At 41.8% G+C, this 25,879-nt stretch overlaps 1 protein-coding gene and 1 long non-coding RNA gene across 11 annotated transcripts in view; one reads left to right on the plus strand and one right to left on the minus strand.

Moving 5' to 3' along the window:
- DIP2C (disco interacting protein 2 homolog C) overlaps window positions 1-25,879 on the plus strand; it is a 496,242-nt gene that overhangs the window by 218,032 nt on the left and 252,331 nt on the right. The gene's annotated exons all lie outside the window — the stretch shown is intronic.
- On the minus strand, window positions 13,680-25,298 carry LOC130273173 (uncharacterized). Its single transcript, XR_008843897.1, has 3 exons — window positions 25,167-25,298; window positions 23,525-23,691; window positions 13,680-14,194 (listed from the first exon to the last, which is right to left on the minus strand). It is a non-coding gene; the product is annotated as an uncharacterized LOC130273173 (long non-coding RNA).

Here is a 25,879-nt window from a genome sequence, read left to right on the forward strand (position 1 = left end):
TACTACATATTTTCTGTATATTTAGGAAAGGAAATCTGTTGGCGGAACATTCTTCATACAGAAATCTGCAAAACGTTACGCCTCTTCTCTTAAAGGAAACCGGATCAGTTTCATGCTGCCTGAACCAATGGCTATAACTGGGATAGGTACACAACCAATATCCACAGTCAAAGAAAGATGGGGACTAGTGATGTAATGTTTTATGGGACAGTCCTCTATATAAGACTATCCCAATGTCATGTTGTATTTTGGTAGCTGCGGTCTGTTATACTAGTGTATGTGAGCTTTTTAAAACACATTAGACACATGGGCCCCCACCTACATGTTTCACTTCACCAGGGGCATCATCAGGGCTGCTTCATCAGATGTGAACGGGGCTTTAAGTCACCGAGGAATCTTCTCTCCACCTCTTTAGGAAATCTGCTGTCTGAGCATTCTCCATAAAGAAATCTGCTAAACGCTATACTTAGGCCTGCTAAAATTTACCCACAATGCTTCCCGAACCAAATGCAGCGCATGACACAGTTTAAAAATCAGCCATGAAGTCACTGGGACATCTTCTACAACCCCACCAGGCTTGATTGAAAGATTTTTCCCTATATATAAACTGTAGGAGCTATAAATCAAGGCCAGCGGGGCATAGAGAAGCCATCTAATACAGCCCCAGTGACCTCACACCTCCCAGCATTGGTATATTTATAGAGTACCTGTCACCGAATAAAACTTTTAATATAGTGTTCCTTGTATAATTGGCAGACACTTTCCCATTCACAGCCACTAGGTGGCTCTGTTCTGTCCCCCTGCCTCAATTAATACAGTGAGTTTGGTCTCCTCCTGGCCTGGTAGGAGACCAAACTCAGGACATTTTTCTCTGCACTGAGCTTGATTGACAGCTGCACAGAGCCTCACTGAAACATGCACAGAGCCTGAGGTCTTATATTTATCACAGCATTGCAACGATGTGAGGGCGGAAGTAATCCCCCAGCAGGCTTCAGTGATGCCTGCTGGGAAACACCTACTTTCTCCTACTGGGAGAATGCACTATGTGAGCAAGAATGAAGGTATGATACACAGCTTTTTAAAGCTCTGAATTTTTTTTTAAGGGTTTGAGGAGTGTTATGAGTAGTTAGGGAACATAGTCTGAGTAAGTTTAGAAAAGTTTATTTGGTGACAGGTATGTTTTAAACTGCCCTGTATATACTGCCTGTGCATGTAATAGATGTTTCTTTCCATTATCAGTGTTCCTGACCCCTGTATTCCCTGTATACCTGACCTGACTTACTGTGCTACCCTCCTGGTTTGACCCTGACTCTGTAGTTGTTTCTGATTTTGTATTCTGCTCCCTTTTAGGTTATGACCCTCTGCCTTGTTTTGGATTAACCCATTGTCTGCTGACCAGTACCTTTTTGCCTGTGAGTTGCTGACCTGGCCTGTCTGACTTCCCCGAAGCCCTGTGCACTTAGGCTGGGTTCACATCACGTTTTGTCCCACCGCATCTAAAATCGTGATCGACTACGATTTTAGGTCTGGTGAAAAACCGCATACGGGGCAAAAATGAGCCGACCGGAGTCAGCGTTTCACTCCGGTCAGCACATTGAAATGCATTACATACGGGACCGCATATGGGAGTGTAAGTTTTCAGCTCCCCCTGCCGTATGGGACAAAACGTGATGTGAACCCATCCTTAGCGAGTGTAGGGACTGTCACCCAGTTGGAGGTAGTGACAGCGGTTGGGGTGATATACAGGTATTTTTATATACAGCCATCATCTCCCTATGAATTTCCTCAAAGAAACATGCACATTAGGCATTTGGTGGGCAGTTGCATTTGCAGCCTATGGTGCTGATCAACATTGGTGACTGTATGGTAGAATATTGCATAAAGGCCCCCTTGCTCCTTTAGGTGAAGGTTTTTCTTTACCAGTATATGTTGAACAGGGCTCTGAGGATTTGCTTCTTTGGGGCGACACTTAGGACAATACTTTTCATGTTACCATTCCTCTTTACATAAGTTAATCATAGAGGGAAGGATTACCAGGGTCTCTTTCTTCTCTGGAAACTTATAATTCTGTATCTACATCTGTATATCCATCTGTGAATAAGCAAAATAATGTAATGAGAAGACGGGATATTGCAATGGATGTTTATAATTGGAAGGAGACAGCATGCCGACATCAAGAACTGCATGGCGTTCTCCAGCAGTATATAGCCGAACTTCAGATGCTTTATTCCTTTCTCCCTCCCATTAGACTGATCTCTGTATACATTTCACAGTCAGCCATTTGCTGGAGCGTTGGATACGCTGACCTCATCTTAGTCTTCTGTTCATCTTTCCCTGGTGCCACTTTCAGAAAATCTTGTGAAGTTTTTGAGGATATTGGCTGCTGTAAAAATGGCTTCAGAGGAAGTCAGGACTGAACAAATTACAAGTCTGCAATCTTTCAGTATAGGGGAAACATTCTGTGATCTCCACTTAGTTGGATAGAACCGTACTGTGAATAAGGGCCAGGACAATGTGCTACACACGTTGGTGCTAAAAAATATTACGTCCAGAACAGTGGTTCTTAACCTTGTTGGAGGTGCTGAACCCCACCAGTTTCATATGCGCATTCACCGAACCCCTCTTATTTGGAAAAATAAAATATGATTTTTTCAAATTCAAAACATAGGAGGTATATATTTAAGTATATATTTATACATAGGAGCACAAAATGAACAAAACCATTAAGAACAAGGAACAAAACCACGAAAACATGATTTTCACACAAAAACAAAAACATAATGAATATTTTCTACAAATCATTGTGACTTCTGCTGTTGTCTTTCAGAGACTAGTTCAGAAATGCGCGGCTTTACCTTGGCAAGTGCCACTCTCATGTCATTTTCGCAACAATGGCAGAGTTCCCCCACATTAGGCAGGCAGTGTTCCCCCACATTAGGCAGGCAGTGTTCCCCCACATTAGGCAGGCAGTGTTCCCCCACATTAGGCAGGCAGTGTTCCCCCACATTAGGCAGGCAGTGTTCACCCACATTAGGCAGACAGTGTTCCCCCACATTAGGCAGGCAGTGTTCCCCCACATTAGGCAGGCAGTGTTCCCCCACATTAAGCAGGCAGTGTTCCCCCAGATTAGGCAGGCATTGTTCCGCCACATTAGGCAGGCATTGTTCCGCCACATTAGGCAGGCATTGTTCCGCCACATTAGGCAGGCAGTGTTCCCCCACATTAGGCAGGCAGTGTTCCCCCACATTAGGCTGGCATTGTTCCGCCAGATTAGGCAGACAGTGTTCCCCCACATTAGGCAGGCATTGTTCCCCCACATTAGGCAGGCAGTGTTCCCCCACATTAGGCAGGCAGTGTTCCCCCAGATTAGGCAGGCATTGTTCTGCCAGATTAGGCAGGCATTGTTCTGCCACATTAGGCAGGCAGTGTTCCCCCACATTAGGCAGGCAGTGTTCCCCCACATTAGGCAGGCAGTGTTCCCCCATATTAGGCAGGCAGTGTTCCCCCACAGACATACAGCCTCCAGCCATATGCAGTGTATGGCTGGAGGCTGTATGTCTGTGTACTGCCCACTTCAGTGCTCCGACCACTGCTCCTGCTATAGCAGTAGGTCTCGGGACCGGTGGTCGGAGCACCAAAGATGACGTGCCGCTGTTCACTTACCAAGCTGGACAGTGCGCGTCTTCCTCCTTCTCTATCCTCCGGTCCTTGACGCTTTAGTTTCCATGGGCGCACGCACGGGACGTCAGTGACGTCCTGGTGTGCGCTATGTCCCGGCGGCCCTGCGTTTTTAAGCTTAACGCAGGGCCCCAGGGAGTTAATAGTGATGGGGGGGAATTGCCCCTTCACTACAGGATGGGCAAACACTGGCTCTGCTCGGGGCCCCGGGCCAGCTCAGGGCCCCAAGCAATTGCTTGGTTTGCCTGTCCTGTTGCGACCTCCCCCGCCGAACCCCCGGGACTGACTCACTGAATCCCTGGGGTTCGATCGGACCCAGGTTAAGAACCACTGTTTTAGAAGAAGAGATGATACAATACCAGTGCATTATGTTCAGTGTTCACGGATAACGCTTTCAGGGTCTATGTACACTAAGATCTTAAGAGGTCTATGACACCACAACAAGCACATGGACAAGAAATACAAGAAAATATCACAAGTATTTAGGGTCTCAGATCTAAGTAAAAATTACAAAATTCCTTCATTGAGACAAATCCATCAGCTATGACCATAATATAGTTCATTGGTGGACAAAGCCGAAAATGTCCGGATATTTCAAAATGAATCTTCTCTGTTCTACTAAATAAATAACTTTGTAATGTCTGCACATTTTCTGCTTTGTCACACCTAGGAAATATATTATCACTGTAGTTACAAGTTATCTTAGCATTATGAATTCATTTTGTTACATTGAACCAAAATACTGGCGGATTTTCGGTATATTTATTGCCCATGTGCTGGTTGTTGTGTCATACGCCGGTTACATAGTGGCTTCGTAGTTTGCAGTGTTGCAGCACTGAGGTACTTATAACCTATGGCATGGAAGTTGTATGTCCGCCCCTTATTCGTTGGGTTTCCTCCAGGTTTTTCAGTTTTGACACATACTTCAAAAATACACAACAAAACCAGACAAGCACTTTTCTATTGTATATATCATTGTATTACACTCCTTTTGGAGATCTTATTCAAGAAAGCACTCGGTCTCGTTTTGTATTCTAGAGTATGTCCATGAAGAAGTTACAGTGAAGATCTCCTAAAGTTCACCCCATTGAGAAGATCACTCCTTATGCAGATCAGATTTTCTATTGCATGCTAGTTATGTTCATTAAAAAGACAGCCCCCCAGAAGACCACCTTTTAGTGCAATTTTAGGTTGTCCTCTCAAAGACTTTTCTCTGCATCTCCCAATATGTTTATTAAAAAAGAATAACCTGCAAAGAGGCAAAAAGGGGGGGTCTAGACTATACAACTGCTGGTCAAGAAGACGTTCTAGATTACACAGGCTATAGTACTATTATAGAGGAACTCTAGATTACACAGGCTATGCTACTATTATAGAGGAACTCTAGATTACACAGGCTATACTACTATTATAGAGGGACTCTAGATTACACAGGCTATACTACTATTATAGAGGAACTCTAGATTACACAGGCTATACTACTATTATAGAGGGACTCTAGATTACACAGGCTATGCTTCTAGAGGAATGCTAGACTACTATTACCCGGACTAGACTACTATTTTAGGCGAACTCTAGATTACACAGATTAGATTTCTATCATAGAGGAACACTAAACTACAGACTAGACTACTATTATAGAGGAACTCTAGATTACAATACACAGTCCATTGTCCTTTTCTCCAGCTTCAAAATCTTTTCAGGAATTTTATTCTGGGAAGCATGGGTGTAGCTTACATGGCTGGACAATGGGATCGTCCTTCAGCCCTCTCATTATTCTATATATCAGGGGTTTTCAACCTGTGGACCTCCATATGTTGCAAAACTACAACTCCCAGCATGCCCAGACAGCCAACAGCTGGAGGCGCCCTGGTTGGGAAATACTGCTGTAGTTGGTTGCATACACTTTCTCTCTCCACTTGGCCCCACCTGTCTAGTCTATGTTATCAGCGTCAAAATTGAAAATTCCTAATCTGCGTATAATGGCGTAAGAATACGTGTCTTAGTGGACGGTCTTCTATGGCGGCAGGAGCGAGGGAATGGAACATTTCACGTCCCGAGAACAAGTGTTCAGCTTGGCACATGCTGTGCTGTTGGCTTATCACCCCTGGCACGGATATCGGACATTGTTCACTTCAAATTACTGAAATGCATAAGCAGAGGGGAAGAATTTCAGAACAAGTTTTATCGATCACTTAAAAGCAATTATTGGCAGATTCCAGTTGGTTGGGACAATGGGGGGGGGGGGGGGGGGCGGTGACTTAGTGAATGTTTTTTTGGGGGAAAAAGCAGCTGTCAGACGGTCCTTGCTAAAAGAATTCTTGTGCTGGATCATAGATGGCTTCATGGAGTAATTATATTCATGTGGTCTCTCTCTTCGGTGCCGCCAGCATTCCATCTCCCGGAAGAGGGTCACCAGTTGGATTTTTGCGAGTTACGTTTTTATTACTCCCTTATGTTCTTCCAAGCAGGGTGACATACATTATATGCGGTGTCAGGGAAACACATATTGTTAACATTATCCACTTCATCCGTCATCATGCCTTATCAGAAACATATACTGCTGACGTTGCCATGGTTTTGCAACATGCGGATTGTTTTGAAAAATTTGCGGGTTCAAGTTTAACCCTTTGCGCAGAACGTGTATATATATATATATATATATATATATATATATATATACACACACACACGGTGGCTGCGTGCTAGGGGACTATGAAGCCGGCTGCTTGAAGTTGTAGTTTTGCATGGTTTATGTCATGGAGAGACTAAGGGCCTGTTCACACTGGGGAAGATTTATCAAGACCTGTCCAGAGGAAAAGTTGCCCAGTTGCCCATAGCAACCAATCAGCTCGCTGCTTTCATTTTTAACAAGGCCTCTGCAAAATGAAAGAAGCGATCTGATTGGTTGCTATGGGCAACTGGGCAACTTCTCCTTTGCACAGGTTTTGATAAATTCCCCCCACTAAGAGTAATTTACTTGAGTAATTCCCCTTGAATTCTCCGCTCCAAATGAATGCCCATCTCCTCTGCCCATTGACTTTAATGTTATTTCTGCTGTCCTGTTCACACTGCGGAAATTCCGCAAGCAGAATTCCGACCCTGGATTCCTTTCCTCTTGAAGAAAAACATGTTCATTCTTCAAGCGGAATCCGTGAGCAGAATCCAATAGAAGTCAATAGTAAAAAAAAAAATTCTGCCCGACATCGTTTTCAAGTAGAATTCGAGCGGAATTGAAGTGGAATTCAGAAAAGTAGATTAAATAGCCTCCTCATTCATTCCCTCTTCATTTCCGCATGGAAATTCCGCTTGATGGATAAAATGACAGAAGGCAACAATTTCCTGACCAGTGTGAATGCACCCTAACTCTCCATAGTATGTCAGTATATCCTAAAAGGGTTATAAAGACAGGCTATGGGGAAGATTTATCAAAACCTGTCCAGAGGAAAAGTTGCTGAGTTGCCCATAGCAACCAATCAGATTGCTGCTTTCATTTTTCCGAGGCATTTTTTTTTTTAAATGAAAGTAGTGATCGGATTGGTTGCTATGGGCAACTCAGCAACTTTACCTCTGAACAGGTTTTGATAAATCTCCCCCAGGTTGTTTTTTTCCTCAGAAACAGTACCACCTATGGGTTGTGTCTGGTACTGCATCGCCACATACAACCTTTGGACTATTTAAAGGGGTTCTCCATTGCTTAGACATCTTATCCCCTATCCAAAGGATAAGATGCCTGATCGCGGGAGTCCCGCCGCTGTGGACCCCTGGGATCTTGCACGCGGCACCCCGTTTGTAATCAGTCCCCAGAGCGGGGTCGCTCCGGGTCTGATTACAGGCGACCAACAGGCCGGCGGCGTGTGACGTCACGCCTCCGCCCCCGTGTGACGTCACGCTCCGCCCCTCAATGCAAGCCTACGGGAGGGGGTGTGACAGAACTTATCAGCTGCTGTATGTACCACATGAAGTTGTGTTTCACAGTGCTCTCTGCTGACACCTCTGTCCATGTCAGGTACTGTCCAGAGCAGGAGCAAATCCTTATTACAAACCTATCCTGCTCCGGACAGTTCCTCAAATGGACAGAGGTTTCACCAGAGAGCACTGTGGTCAGACAGAAAAACCAGAGAGCACTGTGGTCAGACAAAATTCTAAAAGAAAATAACTTCCTCTATCATACAGCAGCTGATAAGTACTGGAAGGATTAAGATTTTTAAATAGAAGTCATTTACAAATCTGTTTAACTTTATGGAACCAGTTGATAAAAAAAAAAAAAAAAAAAAAAAAAATGTTTTCCACTGGAGTACCCCTTTAAAAGCATAATGGGGGATGTAGTAGAAAATTACTGCAATGCCAAAGTTTGCCTATTCTTGTGCTAGAATATTAGATTTCATAAGAATCCAGAGTATTTGAATTTATGTTATACTATTAAAGTGGTACTCTAGTGTTTAAAAACATATCCCCTATGCACAGGATAGTGGTTAAATGTCAGATCGCCCGGTTGTCCAACCTCTGGGACACCCCCATTAAAGGGGTACTCCGGTGGAAAACGTTTTTCTTTTTAAATCAACCGGTGCCAGAAAGTTAAACAGATTTTGAAATGATTTCTATTAAAAAAATCTTAATCCTTCCAGTACTTCCCCATAGACAATCCCCATAGAAAACATATGCTGCTCTGGACAGTTCCTAAAATGAACAGAGATGTCAGCAGAGAGCACTGTGGTCATGATGTCAAGCAGAGAGCTCTGTGTTCCAAAAAATAAAAGAATTTCCTCTGTAGTATTCAGCAGCTAATAAGTACTGGAAGGATTAAGATATTTTAATAGAAGTAATTTACAAATCTGTTTAACTTTCTGGCACCAGTTGATTTAAAAAAAAAAAAAAAAAAAAAAAAAAAACTTTTCCACCGAAGTACCCATTTAATTCCAGAACAGGGGCCCCGAACCTCCCAGCTACATGGAGTGTAGGCTTTGGCATGCACTCCATGCATTCTCTATGGGAGCGTTGGAGATAGGCTGTGCTTGGATATCTCTAGAGATGAGCGAACTTACAGTAAATTCGATTCGTCACGAACTTCTCGGCTCGGCAGTTGATGACTTTTCTTGCATAAATTATTTCAGCCTTCAGGTGCTCCGGTGGGCTGGAAAAGGTGGATACACTCCTAGGAAAGAGTCTCCTAGGACTGTATCCACCTTTTCCAGCCCAAGGGAGTGCCTGAAAGCTGATCTAATTTATGCAGGAAAAGTCAGCAACCGCTGAGCTGAGAAGTTCGTGACGTATCGAATTTACTGTAAGTTCGCTCATCTCTAGATATCTCCAAAAGGTTGGACCCTCAGCGATCAGATACTTTATTACCTATCCTATGGATGGGAATACAATTTTAAACGCGGGGGGTTCTCCTTTAACATAGTAGTATAGTTTATAAGAATGAAAAAAGTCCTCCATTTGTCCATTTCAGCCTATTACAATTTCTAATTCTAGGGGGGGGGGGGGGGGACGGATTCCAAATTCCTATAACAGTCCTTCCCAACCAGTGTGACTCCAGCTGTTCCAAAACTACAACTCCCAGCATGCCCGGACAGCCGTTGGCTGTCCGGGCATGCTGGAAGTTGTAGTTTTGCAACAGCTGGAGGCACCCTGGTTGGCAAACACTGTCCTATAATGTATCTTTATAATACACAGATAGGTTCCACATATCTCCTATGGACCGGCTTCCATTAAATATGGCACTGTGTCTGAGGAGAGTATGGCATATAAAGAAGGAGCAGAGGAAAGCAAATATTTGACTAGGTTCTATTGCCCATAAAATTCCAAAAATGGAAATGGCTGTGTCCTCGATACACAGTGTCCGCTGCAACTATTAGAGCCATGAAATATCCTGACGCTAGATATGGAAAACTCCCTGTAGAGACAGCCAGTGTTTACTTTTACAGTAAGCCAGTCCATAAAAGCAGCACAGCTCGCGTCTTCTACTCCCGGGGAGTTCTGGGAAATCCAAGACGACCACACAATTCTCCGGCCTTAAACTATTTAGGCCTCTAGCTGGGTATTCGCACCATTGGCTGCAGGCCAGTACCTTGGGAATTTGCTTATTCTCTGGGGACACAGCATGTCATAACACCACTGCTTAGAGCTGCACATGAAACAAAGCTTATTCCTTTATCCCAGTGTGCCTGAATATTTATCTTGTCGGCAGATGTGTGCATGCTCTAGGACTGTGATCATACGGCAAAGCTTTTCCTGACTGAACTGTTTTTGTATATAAGATGCATGTCTGTGTGTTTTATATAGGAGGTTACAGTCGCTGATAGATAATACATTACTTATACACCATAAACATAAGATGCGACTGGAAAGAGAAGAAGTATAATTTCAAAGATTATAACAGAAGAATTAATTTCAGCATAATATTTAAAGGGGTATCCCAGGATTTTTTTTTTATTTGACTATGCTACAGTGGCTGTAAAGTTAGAGTAGTTCATAATATAGTGTCTGTACCTGTGTGTGACGGTTTTCTCACAATTCTTCTGTGATTTTCACCCCAAGATTTATTTTTATCAGCATACAAAATGACTGTTGTCTCAGATTTTTCCCAGGTTGCAATGCGGCCGAGACCTGACTCACTAGTCAGCTGATGACAGGGAGCCTGTCTGCTTCAATGGGTGGAGCGATCGCTTGGTGGGAGAGAGATCAATCTGCAACTAATGCAACAGCTGTAGGCACCCTGATTGAAAACAACAGGTCTTTTGAATGGATGCAGCTCATTTCTGTTTCAATGGGTGGGGTGGCTGATGTGTGGGAGGGAGGAAGATGGAATTGTGGGATTTGTAGGCAAAAGAAGAAAACGCAAACAGGAAATACCAGTTCACAAAAAGCTAGCCACAGTGTTATAGTAATCTCACAACATAGCCATTTAGCCCCAAGACAAGCACAGATCCTTCCTAAGCATGTCCATTACTGTCTGGTAGGTATGTACTAAAATCACCTTATGCTGGATATCCCTTTTAATGCACATGGGACAAGGAAGAGGAGTTTAAGGCTATGTTCACTTGGCTTAAAATGTGCAAAATTTCTGCCCTGAAAAACATGGACGGACCATCAGCATATTTGTTCATTTCGGCGGTGCCAGGACCACTCAGAAATGTGCCATCACAATAGACAGCAATGCACTTCCAAGTGTAGTCTACAGAAATATTGGACAGGTTTAATGTTTCTGCGTTTGCCGGAATCTGGGTGTTTCTGCTGCAGAAATTCGACATGTGCACAGTGCTGCAGAATCCCATTGATTTCAATGGGACTCTGCAGCATCAACATTTCCAAGGAATTTGGTTCGGAAATTCCACCGTGTGAACATAGCCTTATAGTGCTGTTTGCAGAGTTGTGCATAGGAGAGCTGCTTCCTTTTCCGTGACCAAATGAAACCATGAATCTGCATTTTCTAGTCTTTTTTGATGCCCCAACCTTTTGTATGTTACTTAATAAAACTTGGTCCTCAATATCAATCCTGCAGGGACTGCTAAAGCAGCTCCCCAGTATTAGGACCCTGTCAAACAATTGCATAGTCCTCTGCTTTCTCGAGATGACTTGGTTTAAAGCAGTGCCCACAAGATCTAACTTTTCCTCATGTAGTAAATGTCTACATTATAAAGCCTGCGTAAATGCATTAAGTCACACTGGCACTGTTATTGTTCTGTCAATGCACCACTTGAAATGTGAAATGTGGCAAAAACTAGGCTAAAAAGTGAGAAATCATTTGCAAATCAATGGGATCCATCAGGTTTCGTTGGGATCCATTTGAATATGGATCTAGGATACTTGCCTAGACTCTGTTAAAAGGGAATCTGTCAGCTTAAGATCAGGCTCAAATGACAAGGAACTGTTGCTGAACTGAAGCATGCATGCTTCCTCCCTCCCCCACCCTGCTTTAATCAATTGATATAGTTAATATCAGAAGTCGTAACTGTAGTGTATGCATAGCTTTAGGCTTTAAAGCAGTCTTGCTGATTGGTAGGGTACCAGATGCCAGAAAAATATTTTTTGTTATCAACTTGAAAATGCCTTTGTATTAGTGCGATTTTCACTCATATATATAGGCTTCTTGCCTTTTCAAATAATGTATACAAATTTGAACTTTTTAAAGACTGCAGTGGGAATGAACCTGGCTCAATTTTCTCATTTTTCGGGCTGTTCACATCAGGTATGGCTGTATGCCGTGGGTATACGCAGGAATGCCATCAAAAAAAGATATTTCAACATATATTACTGCATAGCCATAGGGTTCAGTAGACCTATTGTTGTCTATTTGGGTTTGTTTAACACCTTTTTAATGGTAACCCGATGTATAGCTGCGGCATACCATCAAAATGTGACAGGACCAGCCCCTGATATCTTCTATGGGTATAAACATAATAACAGTTTTTCTTGCCTGACTGTAAAACAGAAACATGTTACATATTAGAAGGCCGATTACCGAGTCTATTGAAGCTTCTACGCTGACTGCGCCCTCCGTGAACTTTGTGCTGAATGTAATGTTCTCCTTGTGTCTCTTAATTCTGTTTGTTTTTGTTTAGAGTTGTTGCCTATTTCTCAGCATTTAAAATGTTCAGGAAGGAATGAGAACCATGTGGCCGATACATTTTCAACGACATTTTTTTTGTTAATAAATACTGTATTTGACTTGTTGGACCTGAATTGTTGAGCTGAGTATATTAATGTTTCCCATGTGGCCAAATACCTAATGCATCACGCAGTAACTTTCTTCTGAATATTATAGTTTGGGATTCTTGCATAGTTTATTTCTCTTGTAAAAACTACAATTGCTACAATTCACAGGTTATGGCCAACCGATCATAGGGTGGCGGTCTACTGTGGATGAACCCGGCTCTATTCACCACAGTGCTATGTGGGTTTGACCATTAAAATCTATATTGTGTTTGTATATTTAATGAAGGGATAGAGAGCAACCTACATGGGCTGAACAGGGAACCCGCTCAAAGAAGTCAAAGTCTGTAAGTCCTATATAAAGCTTCATGGATGGAGCAATGGAGCCTGTAGTTCAAGTCCAGAATAAGTGAACCTGTAGGCAATCTAATGTTGACATATAGTGCATCCTTATTGCAGATTAGTCTTCAAATAAATCAGGGGACAAGAAATAGCACTAGTATGAATATAGCTTTAAAAGGATCTTCTGGGCAAATATGATTGAAGACCTATTCCTAGGATGGGCCATCCATTGGTGGAGGTGTTGGCACACCCGGCATCCCTACCAGTCAGCTGTTTGTCACTTGCACTACACAATAAATATGGGTGGAAGTAGTTGGCTGTTTTCGCTGCATAATTGTGGCCCCTGGTAACTGCAGCTTTACTTAAAATTAAGTAAACAGGTGCGGTACTCTATTAACCAGGTCTGCCACTACACAGTGAACCAATCCAACTCATTCCATCCCTGCTTACTGTGTAGTGCAAGCACAAAACATCTGTGGATACCGGGAGAACTTTTCGAGCAAATTGTCAGGAATGACTAGCACTGAATGGACCTTCACACCAGGATAAAGACAAACTCCTTTATTCGACCATAATGCAACGCGTTTCTCTGCTCAATGGCTGCTTCGTCAGGCGTATGCCTGACGAAGCAGCCATTGAGCAGAGAAACGTTGTACATTATGGTCGAATAAAGAAGTTTGTCTTTATCCTGGTGTGAAGGTCCATTCAGTGCTAGTCATTCCAAACTAGAAGTGTTTTTGTTCTCATCTACGGTTTGGGGTAAACTCAATTTAATCCCTGGCGTTATCTTGCCTGCACCCACTACACCATGGAGAGCATTTTCTACCTTCTTCGCCACCCCTCCCTTCATCGCTACAAACAGTTAATGCCCCTTGATACATACGATGTAAAGCAGTGTTCAAACCTGCAAAACTACAACTCCCATCATGCTCTGACATCCTGATTGGAGTTGTAGTTTTGCAACAGCTGGAGAATCCCTGGTCAAGCAACACCGATGTCCGACACCATTCTTCCTTATCTTATTACTCTGCCAATGTTTAGTGCCATAAATCTGCCCGAAATGTTTCTGCAAGGAAAACATTCTGATTATAAACAGTGACTAAGCAAGGGCACCAGACTGAGGCCGGCCGGCAGAAGATTCATTAAAAATGAAATATTTTGCCTTAAGCCATTTCAGGATCGTAAAAGTATATATATAAAAATACCATTGTTGTCGAATGTCCAGATGGGTCATGAGACGGTATATTTCTTGAAGGCGGCTCAGTGAGGATTAGTTGATGTTTTCATTTTAATTGGTAACTTTTTCCCGTTTCAGAGACAGAATATAAGGTCCTTAGAGCATAAATCCATACTCAATCTAAAATGCTTGAATTGGTAAAGATGGTATAATATATGACTCATGACGTGCTGCACAAACAGCTTTATTTCTCCGTAATCCCCGCTGCCAAGCGGCTGACACCAAACTTGAGTCATCGGTAAACAACTCTCCGAAAATTATTTCTTAGGGGGAAATATGGATCTAAAATTATGAGAGAGAGAGAGAAATGTTTCAAGGGGAACTTGTATCCTGTTTTTTATTTAATCATAGTAATTTTATTAGATTATTAGCATCATACACAACAAGGGTATGTACATAATGGGGAAATCTACTAACCTAAAGACACCAGAATTGAGACTCAATTTGCTCCAAGAGAAATACCTTGAACGTGCCTTGTGCTGGATTTATTATATATTTTAAACCCATTTTGTGCCTTACTAGATGAAAATGTCTAGGAAAAGGGTAAATGGTTTAGAGAAGAGGGGTATGGTTTAAAATGTGCCAATTTTTTTATTAAAAAATTTGTGAAATAAATAGAAATGTCTCTAACATGTCTAGCAAGATGTGGCAAATCTTTCTAATCTTTGGCACATTTGCTGACTGCCTGGTCTAGTTTTGAACCATTTGCACTGAATTTCTTTAGTTTTATTGTTAATTTATTTCTATATTGTCTTTATTGAAGAGTTCCTGTCTCCAAATAAAACTTTTAATATAGTGTTCCTTGTGTAATTAGCAGACACTTTCCCATTCATTTGCTTTTAATATTATCAACATAAATATGTTTAAAATGTAATATAAAAAATGTCCACTAGGTGGCTCTGTTCTGTTCCCTGCCACAATTAACACAGTGAGTTTGGTCTCCTCCTGGCCTGGGAGGAGTCCAAACTCAGGAAGTGTTTCTCTGCACTAAGCTTCATTCACAGCTGCACAGAAAGTAAAAACTCCACAGATTCTCACAGAAAGACACACAGACTGAAAGCTTAAGGGGAGCCTCACTGATAGCAACACAGACTGAAATGTGCACAGAGCCTGAGGTATTCTATTCTTCACAGCGCTGCAATGATGTGAGGGCGGAAGTGGCCCCCTGCAGGCTTATGTGATGCCATGCCTGCTGGGAAACGCCCACTTTCTCCTGCTGGGAAATTTCACTGTGTGAGCAAGAAGAAATGTATGATACACAGCTTTTTAAAGCTTTGAAATTTTTAAGGGCTGTAGCAGTGTTAGGAGTAGTTAGGGAACATAGCATGATTTAGTTTAGAATAGTTTATTTCGTGACAGGTACCGTACTTATTAAATATTCTCTACCATTCTGTTGCTGTGTAAGTCTTTCATCAGGCTTTCATCTGCCTTTTAAGTATGAAAATAAACTGTCAGAGAACTATGTCCATTTCTGTTCCACACCTCTCTACCTCTCTACCTATAAGACCAGTTTCACACAAGCAAAATATTGGCCACATTCATATTCTTATACTCACCATTGAGGATGGACCTGGGGCAACAATACATATGAAAAAAATGCGCCCCCTATAATGCACTTGTGTTTAACCTCCTCCTATCACACAATACTCACAGTGCGGAGAGTTGGGAGAGCATACATGAAGGGCAGCTCAAGCAGGCTGCAGATGGGGAGTTAAAGGGGTACTCCATTGCACCAGCGTTTTGAACATTTAGTTCCAAATGCTGGGTGCGGGCTGCGGGGGTCGTGATGTGCAAGGCCACACCCTTGTGATGCCACGCCTCGTCCCATAGGCTTGCATTGAGGGACGTGGCCGTGACGTCACGACGCCCGCACCCAGCGTTCGGAACAAAATGTCCCAAACGCTGAGGAAGTGGAGTACCCCTTTAAGCACACACAAGTCACTCTGTATGGGATGATTTACATTCAAACGTAGAAAGAAAGCAGAGCAACCACAGCAAACTCTTAAAGGCATACTCCGGTGGAAAAGTTTTTTTTTCTTAAATCAACTTGTGCCAGAAAGTTAAACAAATTTGTAAATTACTTATGTTAAAAAATATTAATCCTTCCAGTACTTATTAGCTGCTGAATACTACAGAGGAAATTATTTTCTTTTTGGAACACAGTGCTCTCTGCTGACATCATGAGCACAGTGCTCTCTGCTGACATCTCTGTCCATTTTAGGAACTGTCCAGAGCAGCATATGTTTGCTATGGGGATTTTCTCCTACTCTGGACAGTTCTTAAAATGGACAGAGATGTCAGCAGAGAGCACTGTGGTCATGATGTCAGCAGAGAGCTCTGTGTTCCAGAAAGAAAAGAATTTCCTCTATAGTATTCAGCAGCTAATAAGTACTGGAAGGATTACAGAAGTAATGTACGAATCTGTTTAACTTTCTTGCACCAGTTGATTTAAAAAGAAGTACCGGAGTACCCCTTTACCCCTTTACCGGAGTACCCCTTCAACTCCAAACACTCAAAGGCGTCCAAAGTCAATTACAGTTATAATAACTCTACCTTGTAAAGTTGGCAATAAAATCCACTTTATTTATATATTTTTTTAAATATAATTTTATAAATAACATTTTAAAATTGAAATTGAAGAAAATGTTTGGTGTCATGGGCATGGTTTTATTTTGTTTGTTTGGCTTGGTGGTGGTTTCCCTGTGTACCATCTATAATTCAATAGCTTTGAGTCTTTTGTATGTTGAATTGTATTGCAGAACATCAGTCAGAAGTGTAGTCTTCCACAAAAATTGGGTTTATCTGCAAAAACGATTTCCGTGTCCATGGCAATTGTAGGCATCAGGAATTATATAATTTCCTCCTTCGCATCTTATTTGAAATTCTGCCAGCTTTAGTTTAGCTAAGGTGTCGGATACGTCTGACATATTCCAAAGTACCTACCATAAAGCAGTGTTCTCTGGTGTAATTAGATGCCTTTTTTCTGGATCAGAATGCTGTAGGGGGCATGGTGTGAGCACATCATTCTGCATTATACACCATTTTTGCATTATACACCAGTGAAATCTTTTACGATCTTTTGATCTTGAATTGCATATGGCTCCAGACACATATATAGCTGCATTCAATGCTCTGTTTTCCTGTTAAAACATCTGAAAGCCTGACTTGGTGTCTGTACAGGATATGCATTGCTCTGCTAGTGTTTATCGGTACCAATTTGTTTTTTATTCTTTTTTTTCTGGAAATTCTGGCATTTTCTTTTTATCGAGTCAATTCACTGTGTAGGATCAATAATGTTATATTTTAATAGTTCAGACAATTCCGCGTGCTGTTATTTCAAATATGTTTATTTATTTACTTTTTTTTATTTTAACAGAGGGTGATTTGAATTTTTGTTATGGGTGGGGGTTTATTTATTCATGTGTGTGTGTGTGTGTGTGTGTGTGTGTGTGTATGTATATATATATATATATATATATATATATATATATATATATAGATATATTTGTATTTATATATTTTATTTTTTATTAGTTCTTATTTTACTCAGTTTTTATATATTTTTTTAATCCCCATGGGGTACATTTATGAGCATTTAATTGATTGCTCATACAGATCAATTCAGCATATATATTGCATTGATACATGATTCCCAGTAGCTATGTAGGACTAGCAAAGGCCCTCTTGCTGCCATGAAAATGGATCTGCTGCACAGCGATAGCGAGCAGCAGATCAGGACTACTACACAATCAGTGACACTTGTAATGGCTATTTAGATGCTGCTCTCAATTTTGACTGCTGCATCTAAATGGTTAATATCCGACAGCAGTGATCAATCCCCATACTCCCTTAACTGCTGCTGCAATTACAGTGCAGGCAAACCGGGAGGCCAACTAATCATTAAAATATATTTTAATTGTCGACAGGCTGTGCCGATTTCTAGGACCTGTTAACATCAGCTCAGTCTTTATTCAACCTTGAGCCTAATCTGTAGGGTAAACTAATTGTACGGGATCTTGTTTCTATGTCAGACTTGTCTGTCTTAAATGACTCATTTCTTAAAGGAGTTTTTGAGCCTTCGAAAATGTATGTCCTAGTCTCAAGATGGACCATCATCATTGCAGGGGCCCAACTTCCGGCAACCAGGCAATTAGCTGTTTGAAGAGTCTATAGCACATATGCAAGTGCCGCACTCTCCTTGACGTTTACCAGTCCTTGCATCAGCATCATTTTAGTTGTGGCGGTGTAAGGTACTGCAGCTTTGTCCCATACATTTGACTCCACCAATGCTGCGGTACATTGCACTGGCGCCACTATTGCAATGCAGTATGAACATTGTTAAACATTAAAGAGGCTGTGACACTTGCATGAATTCCGCAACCACTACAACAAGCTGGTTGGCAAGGGTGCCTGGAGTCTGTTACCTGCCGATGTGATATTGATGGCCTATACTGAGCCTGGATAACTACTTTAAGCTCAAAGATGGATAGCCAGTAGAGCCGTGCTATTCCCTATTCTTGCTTGTATTATTTATCAGATTCTTCATATGAAAGCTGTGAGAAAATAAGAAATTGTGCTATGTTCCATCTTATGGTATATTATGGAGAGTCGTTTTCTGCTATAGCATGCCCACATATTATGCTATAGCCTTCGACTCCTTCTTAGAGGACCAAATGGACTCCTTCTTAGAGGACCGAATGGACTCCATCTTAGAGGACCGAATGGACTCCTTCTTATAGGACCAAATGGACTCCTTCTTATAGGACCAAATGGACTCCTTCTTATAGGACCAAATAGACTCCTTCTTAGACGACCGAATGGACTCCTTCTTAGAGCACCGAATGGACTCCTTCTTAGAGCACCGAATGGACTCCTTCTTAGAGGACCGAATGGACTCCTTCTTATAGGACCATATGGACTCCTTCGTATAGGACCAAATGGACTCCTTCTTATAGGACCGAATGGACTCCTTCTTATAGGACCAAATGGACTCCTTCTTATAGGACCAAATGGACCCCTCCTTATAGGATAAAATGGACTCCTTCTTATAGGACCAAATGGACTTCTTCTTATAGGACCAAATGGACTCCTTCTTATAGGACCAAATGGACTTCTTCTTATAGGACCAAATGCACTCCTTCTTATAGGACCAAATGGACCCCTCCTTATAGGATAAAATGGACTCCTTCTTATAGGACCAAATTGACTTCTTATAGGACCAAATTGACTTCTTATAGGACCAAATGGACTCCTTCTTATAGGACCAAATGGACTCCTTCTTATAGGACCAATTGGAATCCTTGTGCAAACTACTTTGTGTTGTGTATCGGCCTTGTATCGCCTTACTGGATTAATATTGATTCTGCTCTTGCATCCACCCTTTTTAATAGTGGACTAGATGCAGCCACTCTAGAGACTTCTTGGCCAGCTCCAGCATGTTAAATCTTTGGATGCATTTCTCTTAATCCTTTCCTCTGGGAGGTCGCCAAGAAAACTTGGGTTTGTTTGCATTTTCATGATTTATTGAGCTGTGCTTGTGTCTCGCACGAGTCTTTCTCTTGTCTAGTCTGAGTAATGTCACCACTCTATGAACTCTTGGGTTGAATTGGGTTTCTAACCACAAGAAATAATTCTCGACCACACAATACAGTTTTTCTTTCTTGCTTTGAATATATTAAAGGGGTACTGCGGTGAAAACCTTTTTTCTTTTAAATCAACTGGTGGCAGAAAGTTAAACATATTTGTAAATTACTTCTATTAAAAAATCTTCATCCTTCCTGTACTTATTAGCTGCTGAATAGAGGAAATTCTTTTCTTTTTGGAATGCTCTCTGATGACCACAGTTCTCTCTGCTGACGTTATTATAATAATAATAACGCTTTATTTATTGTTGTCCTTAGTGGGATTTGAACCCAAGTCCCCAGCACTGCAAGGCAGCAGTGCTAACCAGTGAGCCACCATGCTGCTCTTAGCATACATCTGCTATGCATGGTTGCTAAAATGGACAGAGATGTCAGCAGAGAGCACTGTGCTCGTGATGTCATCAGTGTTCCAAAAAGAAAGGAATTTCCTCTGTAGCATTCAGCAGCTAATAAGTACTGGAAGGATTAAGATTTTTTAATAGAAGTAATTTACAAATATGTTTAACTTTCTGCCACCAGTTGATTTAAAAGAAAAAAGGTTTTCACCGGAGTACCCCTTTAAACCAGCGTTTCCCAACCAGGGTGCCTCCAGCTGTGGCAAAACTACAACTCCCAGCATGCCCGGACAGCCATCGGCTGTCCGGGCATGCTGGGAGTTGTAGTTTTGCCACAGCTGGAGGCACCCTGGTTGGGAAACACTGCATTAAACACTTAGAATACATTGCAGAACGGTTATCTGAGCTAGAACCTTTCTAAATATTTAAGTAATTTTAATTTGTTGGCAATCTGCAGAATTTTCGGGGGTTAGTAAAGGAGTTATATGAAAGAATTGCTATGTGTGTGTGTATATATATATATCTATCTAGCACCACCCTTGTGCCAGGTGTCACTGCTCAATTCTAAATGTTAATAGAAAAAGTATATATAATAAAATAATTTTTTGTTGTAATCGGAGCCACATTTTCTTGTACAGATTTAGTGTCTGCCAGCTTTATTGGCACCATGCTTTAGTGTGTGCGTCGCATGCTTTACTACTGGTGTAGCGTGTCACACAGTTTAAGTACAATGCATACTGTATAGTAGTGTATTTACGAGCTGCTGTGGTTCTATGGTATGCTTTGAACCAGCGGCGGCATATGTGAGGTGAGCAGCGGTGCATACTGTACATTTTTTTTTTCATAAACATGTCCAGGCTCCCTGCTAAAATTAAAAAAGCCTGTACTTACCTCCCGTGCCCCCCCACAACCTCCGTAATCATAGCGCCCAGTCTCTGCCTCACTGCACTTCCTGGTGCTGTGGTAAATATGTCACATTGTTGCTTAAAGGGGTACTCCACTGGAAAACTTTTTTTTAATCAACTGTTGCCAAAAGTTAAACAGATTTGTAGATTACTTCTATTTAAAAAAAAAATCTTAATCCTTTCAGTACTTATCAACTGCTGTGTGCTCTACAAAAAGTTGTTTTCTTTTTGAATTTTCTTTTTTTCTGACCACAGTGCTCTCTGCTGACACCTCTGTCCATTTTAAGGAACTGTCCAGAGTAGGAACAAATCCCCATAGAAAACCTCTCCTGCTCTGGACAGTTCCTGACATGAACAGAGGGGTCAGCAGAGAGCACTGTGGTCAGACAGGAAGGAAATTCAAAAAGAGAACATTTTGCAGCTGATAAGTACTGGAAGGATTAAGATTTTTTAATCGAAGTAATTTACAAATCTGTTTAACTTTTTTGATTTAAAAATAAATAAATAATGTTTTCCAGTGTAGTACCCCTTTAACCAATTACAGGCTGAGACAAGACAACACTGTGTTCAGTGATTTGCCGAGCAGCAATGTGAGGTGTTGACTACAGCACCCGGAAGTGCAGCATTGTGAAGGCCGGGCACCGTGAGGGAGGCTGCGGGGGGAGGAAAGTACAAACTTTTTATTACTTTTAGCAGGTATTCTGTGCATATTTTATGAATACAATACAGGAATATGGGTGCACTACTGTGGTAGATGTAAACAATACATTGGCTATCCCTCAACACTGATGTTAAAATTGAGACATTCGCCAGTGTATCCTTATATGAAGGACACACCAGAGCCCGCACACCAACGCCAAGGTTTCTCAAATTGGTGCGAGACCTAACGCTAATCCTACCTGTGCTTGATAAGCAAAACAGGGGCCAGTGGGCAATTACGGCAGCATTCGGTTGACTCACAACTTCCTTCCAGATACCCTCCAGCGTGACTGAGCACACATGCAATGGGAGGAGGGAGGCAAGCTGCAAGCCCCACCTGAGTTGGCTATTATGGGTGCCTGGCCTCACAGGTGCTACCTTAATGCTGCCTTGTAGATATTCAAGGCGCATTAATTTTGGAGTTTACACACCTCCAATATAAAATTTAAACAAACAACAAAAAACGTGGTCTCAAATGGCTGGAGGTGCTCAACCCCAAATGCGGTTGTGCATTTATACTGGGGGAGCAGATCCTGCCCTTGTAGTCCGTTGCTAAGGGCGATCCCCAGCATAAAAATGCATACAATGGAGGATGCCTGCAGCGGACTACAAGTGCCACAATAGAATCCTACACCAGATAAACGTTTATCTGGTGTAGGATTCTATTGTGGCACTTGTAGTCCGCTGCAGGCATCCTCCATTGTATGCATTTTTATGCTGGGGATCGCCCTTAGCAACGGACTACAAGGGCAGGATCTGCTCCCCCAGTATAAATGCACAACCGCATTTGGGGTTGAGCACCTCCAGCCATTTGAGACCACGTTTTTTGTTGTTTGTTTATATTTAATGAATAATTTTTTTTTTTTTTTGCAGGAAAATCTCTTTTAAGTAATTAGAGAGTGCAAGGACTCACAAAACTATATATCAATCTGTTCAGCTCCTTCTGCTCTATAACATGATACCTGCAGATTGTACTGTATTATATATATCATCTGCTCAGCTCCTCCTGCTCTATAACATGATACCTGCAGATTGTACTGTATTGTATATATCATCTGCTCAGCTCCTCCTGCTCTATAACATGATACCTGCAGATTGTACTGTATTGTATATATCATCTGCTCAGCTCCTCCTGCTCTATGACATGATACCTGCAGATTGTACTGTATTGTATATATCATCTGCTCAGCTCTTCCTGCTCTATAACATAATACCTGCAGATTGTACTGTATTGTATATATCATCTGTTCAGATCCTCCTGCTCTATAACATGATACCTGCAGATTGTACTGTATTGTATATATCATCTGCTCAGATCCTCCTGCTCTATAACATGATACCTACAGATTGTACTGTATTGTATATATAATCTGCTCAGCTCCTCCTCCTCTATAACATGATACCTGCAGATTGTACTGTATTGTATATATCATCTGCTCAGCTCCTCCTGCTCTATAACATGATACCTGCAGATTGTACAGTATTGTATATATCATCTGCTCAGCTCCTCCTGCTCTATAACATGATACCTGCAGATTGTACTGTATTGTATATATCATCTGTTCAGATCCTCCTGCTCTATAACATGATACCTGCAGATTGTACTGTATTGTATATATCTTCTGCTCAGCTCCTCCTGTTCTATAACATGATACCTGCAGATTGTACTGTATTTAATATATCATCTTCTCAGCTCCTCCTGCTCTATAACATGATGTCTGCAGATTGTACTGTATTGTATATATCATCTGCTCAGCTCCTCCCGCTCTATAACATGATACCTGCAGATTGTACTGTATTGTATATATCATCTGCTCAGCTCCTCCTGCTCTATAACATGATACCTGCAGATTGGACATTTTCAAGGTGACAAGTTCCCTTTAGAGCAGGATGCCTCCAGTTGTTGCAAAATTACAGCTCCCAGCATGCCCGGACAGCCAACGGCTGTCCGGGCATGCTGGGAGTTGTAGTTTTGCCTCAGCAGGAATCATCCTGGCTGGAGAACACTGCTTTAGAATCTTGTGAAAGTACCTTTATCTGTCACTACATAAAATTCTTTGTTCTATCAGATTGAAGCCTCAGCCCTGCAACCATAATATCTTGTGATCTTTGTTGTTCTTTCTCTGGAACCTTCTCTGCTTATCCAAAGGTTTTTCTCCTTAAAATCAAACTTCAATGTCCACATCTTGAGCGGCGGACTGAAATCAATAGTAAAGTTAGAATGAGGCCACTCGCCCGGTGTTGAACTATCCGTCAGGCTGTAATCCACCTTATTTGTCGCAGCAGGTCGATGTGACAGTCTCGCAGTGACCTGCCAGAACAAATAAAATGGATTACACTCTGATGGATACACGGATCATATATAAAGCCTTATACTCAATATTCTGCATTCAGTCTGTGTACTCGGGTTGAGATAGGCATCTTTAGTGCAAATGTGTCACCTTCTTCATAAATTGATTTATTTAAAGGAAACAGGGATGAAAGTGATTCTATCTCACTACTTTGTGAAATGCCTTTTTATCCCTGAAGATTTTCAATTACACGTCCATCAGGGACATCACCAGGCTCCAATACCATCCAATACCAGATACAAATGTGTTAGTACCTTAGGATTCTGCACAGCAAGGTCACATTTATTTTTGTTTCGGGTTTAACGTCAGTTATATCACACATAACACCAGGGTAATATTTCAGTCATTGTTTTATATATATATATATATATATATATATATATATATATATATATATCTTTAAAGAAAGGTCTCCCAACAGCACTAAAGATTGGTAAAAAAAAAAAAATACTGGTGATTTATTTAATAAAAAGTGTCTTACAGCAAGCAACGTTTTAACCAGTTCATCCTGGTCTTTCTCAGGAGGAGCTGTTCGAAACGTTGCTTGTTGTAAGACATTTTTTGTAAGACTCTTTCATTGCTGTTTTAAGAGTGTGCCCCTGACCCGGACTCTAGAACATGCGTGCACCATCTACCATTGATTTGTACAAGAGGGCTGTGCTGCTGTGCTGGGAACCCTCACAATCTGCAAAACAAGGCCTTGGGTCTTTGTTATGAATGGATTGGTGAGTTGCGCGTGCGCGCCACCGCACCATGCATTGTCTATACAGCTGGCTAACATGGCTGACTACAAGGCTCGACTTCTGTCGGCAGATCTCCTAGAGAATTAATTTAGCAGTGGTGCAGATGCACAACTCTATTCATAACAAAGACCAAGGGCCCCATTCTGCAGATCACAGGGTTCCCATTGGTCTGACTTCACGCGATCTGACACTTATCGCCTATCCTGTGGATAGAGGATAAGTCATTTTGATTTGGAATAGGCCTTTCAATGTGTGGTTTCAGGGGTGGGTGAATAATGTAATATGGGGGTTTGTGACACCAGGGCAACGATAACCACCATGTTCCAAGGATGAGAGAGTTTTTCTGGGCCAGGCTCACGGACGATGAAGACCACGATGCCAGGTTACGGAAAACTATCTTTTACTGAGGCAGGAATTACTGCTGAAATCCTCACAGTACAGATTTGTGTAGAGGGAAGGGAATGAACCCAGAAAGCTGTCGCCTTGCTGGGACTTGTAGTTGCTGCATCTGCAGATTTAAGATTAATGACAGCTGAATTAGAGACTTTAGACTATTTTCCCCCAGAGTTCTGTGCTTACCGCCAGGCTTTGACTTTCACCAGAGTGATGAGGTTATCCTATGATTTGGATGGCTGCAGATTTTGGATTTTTTCTCCTTAGGACTCCTCAGACTTCTCCACACGGTTCTACACAGCACTGACTGGACTGTATACTGCTCCTAACTCTCTGACTGGACTGTATACTGCGCCTAACTCTCTGACTAGACTGAATAACTCCTCCCCACTACAGTACCTAAGAATAATGTGGGGGGGGCTCCCATTGGGTCATCAGGGTCACCTGGTTCACTCTGCCACATTCCCTTAAAGGTACAGTTACATAATTTATCACAACATAACACAAGATCACGGTGCAATATAACAAAATATAAAATGGAGTTGTGGGCCTAGAACAGTAACAGCAGGGACGACATCCTGTACTGGGTCACCACAAAGGGAAATCATAGAAGATGTAATTGCAATCACTAAAGAGTGTGATATAGAGCTTGTCATATATATTCCCTGCCCTTGGCTGCTATATATTTCAGATAGCTGTTGGCCGAATGTAAGTCTGGCAGTTCTGTCTCTTCGAATTCCCCCGTACATATGCATAAAGAGAGGAGATAAAGTTGCTGCCAGACACCTCTGGAGGGGACTTATCTCCCTGAGAACAAAAAGATTAAGGATGTAAAGATCCAACATGCCTGTCTTTTCTCTCTCGCTATATCTGGCATCTGGGGAGACTCTGAAGGTCCC

This window comes from Hyla sarda, chromosome 5 (genome assembly GCF_029499605.1).
Source record: "Hyla sarda isolate aHylSar1 chromosome 5, aHylSar1.hap1, whole genome shotgun sequence".
Lineage (NCBI taxonomy): Eukaryota > Metazoa > Chordata > Amphibia > Anura > Hylidae > Hyla > Hyla sarda.